This window comes from Chaetodon auriga, chromosome 2 (genome assembly GCF_051107435.1).
Source record: "Chaetodon auriga isolate fChaAug3 chromosome 2, fChaAug3.hap1, whole genome shotgun sequence".
Taxonomy (NCBI): domain Eukaryota; kingdom Metazoa; phylum Chordata; class Actinopteri; order Chaetodontiformes; family Chaetodontidae; genus Chaetodon; species Chaetodon auriga.
The window spans coordinates 27,812,122-27,818,121 of NC_135075.1; the positions used below are offsets into that span (position 1 = coordinate 27,812,122).

Consider the following 6,000-nt stretch of genomic DNA (forward strand, 5'->3'; position numbering starts at 1 on the left):
ATGACTGCAGGGGGTTTCTTCTCGAACACGCGCCTCCATGTGTCACTGCGTGTTTTGTCCCTCAGTGTTCCTGCGATGTGTCCGCCGTCTTCGTCTCAGGTCGCGTCAACAAAATGCCAGCAGAGGTTACTTCCTGCCAGCTCGTTCCAGCTGCTATCGTGATATTCTGAGGCTAATTTCTCCTCTGTCCTAGTTTTCAGAGTCTATGAATCACAGGCACCACTTTTACAAAATGATGCTGGTATCAGTTCATGGTGTTTGAAGATGCACATGCAGTCGTCCTCACAGCAGTTTAACTCATTTATGTCACAAACGTATTCAAAGTAAAATCAAACAAGCTTCTTTAAAGATGCCTTCACTCAGTGAATAATTAATATCTATTTTTCTTCTCATGTTTCTGTCAGTTTCTGGCCTGTTCTTATTGCACTGTGCACACGTTACTGCTTACTTTCACCTTTAGCCTGGCGAGGTTGTGCCACCATGTCTTTCCTCTAATAGAAATGGTGTCACCTGCCGCTTCTTTTCACCAGTAACACTTAAACAGTGGTTGCATTTTTCTTTCTTTCGTCTCTGACTGTGGCAACAAAAGCTTCTTAGACACGAGGCTGCAGGTCCATCCTCAACCATATCAGTCCTGTATCGCTTCCTTAGTAAAGTGAAAACTGCCTTCAGAAGAACATTGTTGCTGAGAGGGATTCAATAAAAGAGCATAAACTGAGGTAAAATGAGAAGTTCAATACAAAGTGAAATATGAGCATCAGCGTTGAAAAATGAGTGGATGAAACGTCTCAGCGATGATGGATCTCCTGACACTAGTCTGTGTTTTCAACTCAGAGCGTTTACATTCTGTTTGACATCCTTTGCTATGAAGTTTTTCACTTAACAGACTATTTTGTCAAATGAAAAGAGCTCCAGGCTGTAAATTGAATTGTTGCTTGAAGTACATCATTATCACCGTTAAAATGTGGGTCTAAACGTGTTTCATTATTTTGCCACCAAACGATTTGAATCGCTGACAGCCCTTTAAAAGAACCATTATTTGGTTAAATCTACTACTGTTCATTATTGTGCCGAACAGATGTCACAAAAAGTTTTACACTCAGCACTCAAACAAAGAAAGATAAAAAAGGAGAGAATGGAAGGAGTGAAGGGGAGGAGAGCGGAGTAGTGGGCAGAGGAAGATAAGAATATTTGTAGATAGGAGGAGCAGGAGCGTGGGAGGGGAGAGGCAGAAAGAAAAGCTCTGTCCTTCCCGCCCTTCATCTTTTTCCTCCATCATGATTTGAATGGAAAGCGGTTGGCACAAGATTGTTGCATGGATTCATTCTCCATACAAATTATGAAAGTTAAGAGAAAAATTATGCTGAAATGGTAGATGGATGGCTCACCATGTGTGCTGTCAAATTTAGGGAAATTGCCCTCCAGCAGTTCTTCTCATGTGGAAGCCTGCTGTTACAGACTGAGTGTCCACTGGGAGTCTCTCTTTGATTTCTTTATCTGCTTGTTTTTTAGTGGAAAGGACACAGCTAAACTGAGCGCTCAATGCAAACTCTTCAAATGTGCTTTCAATGGCGCTAAAGTGGCCACAGTCGCCTCAGCTGGCATGTCCTGCATCCCATGAAAATTAGAAAGTGTGATAGTCCCACTTTTTACACAGCACTTCTTTTGAACCTGACTTTAGGAAGATCAGTACACAAACTTTGGTCTGTGGTGCTGCTCGTGCATGCTGATGGACTGTGCACAGTATAATGCCGTCATGCTGTTTGTCCATTAGTCAGTCAGTGTTTTTAGTACGTCTACATGTTGCTCTGGTCGTTCTATTCATTATAACAACACTGTATAAGCAGCAGGTGGTCGAGCCACCATCGTTCAAATGTGTGTGTGTGTGTGAATGCGTGAATGCAGACTTGTGTTGTCTTAATAAACTGCCACACATTAGCTAGAAGGCAATGCAAAGTAGAGCTGATGAAACGGCTAGCCTAGCCTTCGCTGCTGCTGCTGTACCCTGTCAGCCATGATGGGCGCTGCCTCCAAAGGTGTGTCGAACATGTGCACCAGAGCGGCTACAGCTGTTTTGTGTCTTTGTAGTTTTTGTTGATGAGATGCTAATGCTAATGCTAGTGCTAGTGCTAGTGCTAGTGCTGGCAGTCCTCAGTGACTAAAATGAGAGCGTCTCTCCACTAGGCTGGTGGTCCAGTCTACGCTGGGCTATATATAGCACGGCCGCATCGTTTGCTTTGATGCTTTCAGCTTTGTAGTGTGATTGGCTGTTGATTAGAGGATTTGGGCTGACGGCTTGTAAACTAATTTGAAACATGAAGTGCTTTAGGATGGGAAAAGAAGTCTGATACTTTGATTTCCAGCTTTCAGATAAGAATATAAATGAACCAGCAGTTTGTTTAAAGCTGCTGTTGCATGACGCCGTTGCAGAGAGGCCGTTTCATACTGTGAGCTGATGGCCTCTCACCTCAAACACGTGAGTGTGACCTGCACACAGCGTAACCATGAAACCAACGCTATCAGTAAACAGGTGCAAAGTCTCAAAACAGGCTTCAGAAGATTCAGAATCCTGCATTTTTATCGCCTGATTTTTGTTTAAGGTATCATAAACAAATATTCCATATTGACAATGAGAATCTGGATGTTTCGTCTTTCTGTGCTTTTATTGCAAACCTTGTCTGCATGCCAAATTTCAGCGGGGACAACACATTTGGATACAGAGGCCATACAGCGAGGATGGCTGCAGTCCCTCAGCTCTGCTCATACTCAGCTCAGTTTGGAGGGAAACAGTCACGCACGCAGTGGGAAAGTTAAAACAGAAATCATACTGGTGTTATTGTGCACTGCCCGCTGTGAGAACAACACAGCAGCTGCTGTCTTCGTTCTGTGGCATAAAAGGCCCGCGGAGTGTGCTGATCTGTTGCATTGTGGGATTGAAGCAGCAGTGGGTGCTGTTGCTTTCTGTTGCATCAGATGTTTAAAGAGAGAAATGTTTGGAGAAGAGGGGAGATAGGGGTGGGTAGGAGAGGAAGAGGATGGAGACAGAACTGGGATGTATGATGGCAAGGGAGAGAACGGGGAGCAAAGGAGGTGATTTTGGAGGAAAAAGAGGAAAGAAGGGATGAGGGGAAGGAAGAGGGACAGACTAATAGAGGCAAAGAAGGAGGGAAAGAATAGGGATCAGGGAGAGGAAAATGGACGTCAGGTGAAGGAGGAGGAAGAGAGAATAATGGGGATTGGGACAAAAAAAGCAATAAAATTAAGGAGCATAAGCACAGGAGGGGGGGGGGGGGTCATTGTATGTGCTCCTGGCTTTGAGTCGTAGAAGTCTGAATGCACTGAAGTAGAAGGGTTTTCTTTCCACCTGAACATTTTTTTTTTTTGCAAATAGATGCTTGCAGATGATTATTTCTGGGACTTATTAGCTGGAAAATGAAATGGGACCACAGCATGAAGCCTTACCCTCGTCCAAGTTCATTAAAAACTGAGAACAGTACCACAGAAAATCTTTTCTCTGTTGGTATCTAGGCATCCTCCAAAAAAGGCAATTCACTATATATTTATCTATGTAAATATCTATATTTATATTCAGGAAATCTGCATTTTGCCTATCTATATTCATATTTAAGATATTTATACCCATATTCTGCCTATTGAGACAATTTTCTATATTTCTCACTTTGAATTGTGTGTGATATCCCAATTAGCACTGACTTCCTCGATTTAACATGATGGAACTGTAAATAACTCACATTTCGGCTTTTTCAGCGTTTCATTGGCTATTCAAAGTGTCAGTCATCTCCAAAAATGGTTTCGATTGGCTCAATCTTTACACAGAGGAAGAGAAGAAGTTCTTCTGTTCAACTCAGACTGTTATTGCTTCTGTGGTTGCGAGGCTTCATCTGTCAGATCGTGATTGGTCAAGAGAGAGAAATCATTATGTGAGACAAGACGGTGGAAGACGAGCACATCGCCTAATCTGAGAGGAGAAATTGGATTATTATCACACTTTGGACTTAATATTTTTACTGCCGTGTTATCGATGGTAACGTGTTGTTGACATCGTCATCGTTACTGTCCCCGGTGACGTTACCGCAGAGTCTCTATTCTTTCAGTAAAAATACACGTCGTCACACTTAATTTCTTAATTTCCGGCGTGGGATCAGTAAAGTCATATCTTGTCTTATCTCTGGTATTCAGTTGGCAGCCCCCCCTTACTTAAAACATCTTCCCACGTGAAGACGAGGCAGGAGAACAGATAGTGTCAGAAGAAGAAGAAGAAGAAGAAGAAGAAGAAGAAGAAGAAGAAGAAGAAGAGAGAAAAGTAGATAAAGAGATGAAGAAAACAGCAGGAAATATTGTTTAAAATAAGCAAAACAAGAATAAATATCTACTCTCAAAGAGGAGAAAGGAGTTATGTTAAAAGTAGTTCAGCCAGACTGAAAAAAAAGAAAGTGTGGATACAAAGAGAAGATGACATTGACAAAGCAGTTTTGTTCTTGTCAGTGGTGATAAAACAGCTTTATACCTCTGGAAATTCTAGTTTGAAGCATTAAGTTACTCAGAACACAACATTTCAGTGAGTTATAATATCTTTATTGATTTATTGATTCCACAGTGGGGAAACTAAACCGATACAGCCAGCAAGTATTAAAAAAAAAAAAAAAAAAAAACGGCAAAAACAGTGGCACAGAAGGGTCGAGATCAAGAGTTTACAGGAGCCAGAAGAAAGAATCAACTATGTATATGAACATTATGTACAGATTATAAAAATACTACTGCCAGTATTTGTATGAGAAAACTACCAATGCTATAGAAATACTGTTGCATAAAAAGAACGTTGAATTGCAATTGAGTTAACTTACTAAGACCAAAGATAGAGACAGAAAGTATCTGTCCGTCCAGATCTTTTTCTATCCATCGTGTTTCCATAAAGCTCACTAATATTTGCTTGCCTGCGTGTCTGTTTTGGTCACGTTGTCTCAGTGTTTGTGCAACAGTGTGACTCACATACGAGTTCGTGTTGTGTTTGTCCTTCTCTGTTTGCTGTGCTTTATTCTGCCTGCGTGAATCTAATTCTGCAGCTTTGTTGTGAGGTGTTGGAGACTGTCGGTTTGCCCACAGTGTTTGGCGTGATCGCATCTTCCATTATTTTGTTTGGTATTTAAAGCCCCCATGTTTAGAATTTCAATGTTATTGAAGCATCTTTCAAAGTATTCTCATGGCATAAGTTTGCTGTATTAAAGCTTCCTGCTGAGGTTTTTGTTTCTGGGAGCTGCAAAAGTGAGAGAATATCAACTTAACCCTTAAACATATTAAAACCTTGACATGTTTATTTACTAATAACAACCCATGGACGTGTACTCATTGTAGACTTTAATCTGAGGTGATTATTTTTTTTTCATCTTCCAAAATTTCATAATACTTTATGGCATGAAAATACTGCAGTAAAAGTCTACTACAGGACTGCGTTAGGCATTTTAACAGTTGCACACATTATTGAACTCGATACACTTCATAAAAAAGTATCAAAATTGATGCCAGAGATCATTTTTCATGTTCCACACATTCTTCTCTCTACATGAGCGTTAGATTCGAGTGTGCTATGCTAACAGCGGCTAACGTAGCCTCAGGCAGAGATGATCTGACTTCTTTCAAACTCAACACCCTCAGATTGATGTCGTTATCAAACTTGTCGTCCTCGGCCCCGACCGACTCTAGTGACATCACTTGAGGCACCGCAAACAAATTCATGTAACTTTTTTCACAAATGCAGTGGTGCTCCACAACATCTGTAACATCTGTACAATCGGTGCGTTTCCCATGTAAGACAGATTGTGGCGCGCTGAAACTGTCCTTTAGTGGAAGAACTCCCAATCACCAGTCTGGACCTAACGGATGTTGTGTTTACCTGACCTCTAGTGGCCGTGTGATGTATGACACTCACCTGTCTGAAGCAGAAGTTTCTTGACAGAGAGAAGGTCAGTGGATTCCTTGTGG

General features: G+C 41.5%; 1 protein-coding gene across 4 annotated transcripts in view; it reads left to right on the forward strand.

Moving 5' to 3' along the window:
- The window catches only part of grip2b (glutamate receptor interacting protein 2b), a 245,265-nt gene that overhangs the window by 109,050 nt on the left and 130,215 nt on the right, over nucleotides 1-6,000 (forward strand). The gene's annotated exons all lie outside the window — the stretch shown is intronic.